A 268-nucleotide genomic window follows, 5' to 3' on the forward strand; every position below is an offset into this window, starting at 1 on the left:
TGAGACACGACGTTCCCATAATTTTCGTGTTATTTCCTTTTTGCTTCAAACATTTTGCGGACTGCAGCTTCGTCGTATTGCTTTTATCAATTTTTAACAATTTCAAAGCGAAGACAACTCGCAAGACGATCCATTTCGTCTCGGTTCAATTTTAACGTCCGTCCGTATTATTTTTTGTTCCACAAGAGATTTCGAATAGGTTTCTTTATTTATCATCCCTTCTTTTCGAGCGCCACGGAAGCAAGAGGAAAAGCAAGAGCGAGAGAAC

This window comes from Osmia lignaria, unplaced genomic scaffold, assembly GCF_051020975.1.
Source record: "Osmia lignaria lignaria isolate PbOS001 unplaced genomic scaffold, iyOsmLign1 scaffold0043, whole genome shotgun sequence".
Lineage (NCBI taxonomy): Eukaryota > Metazoa > Arthropoda > Insecta > Hymenoptera > Megachilidae > Osmia > Osmia lignaria.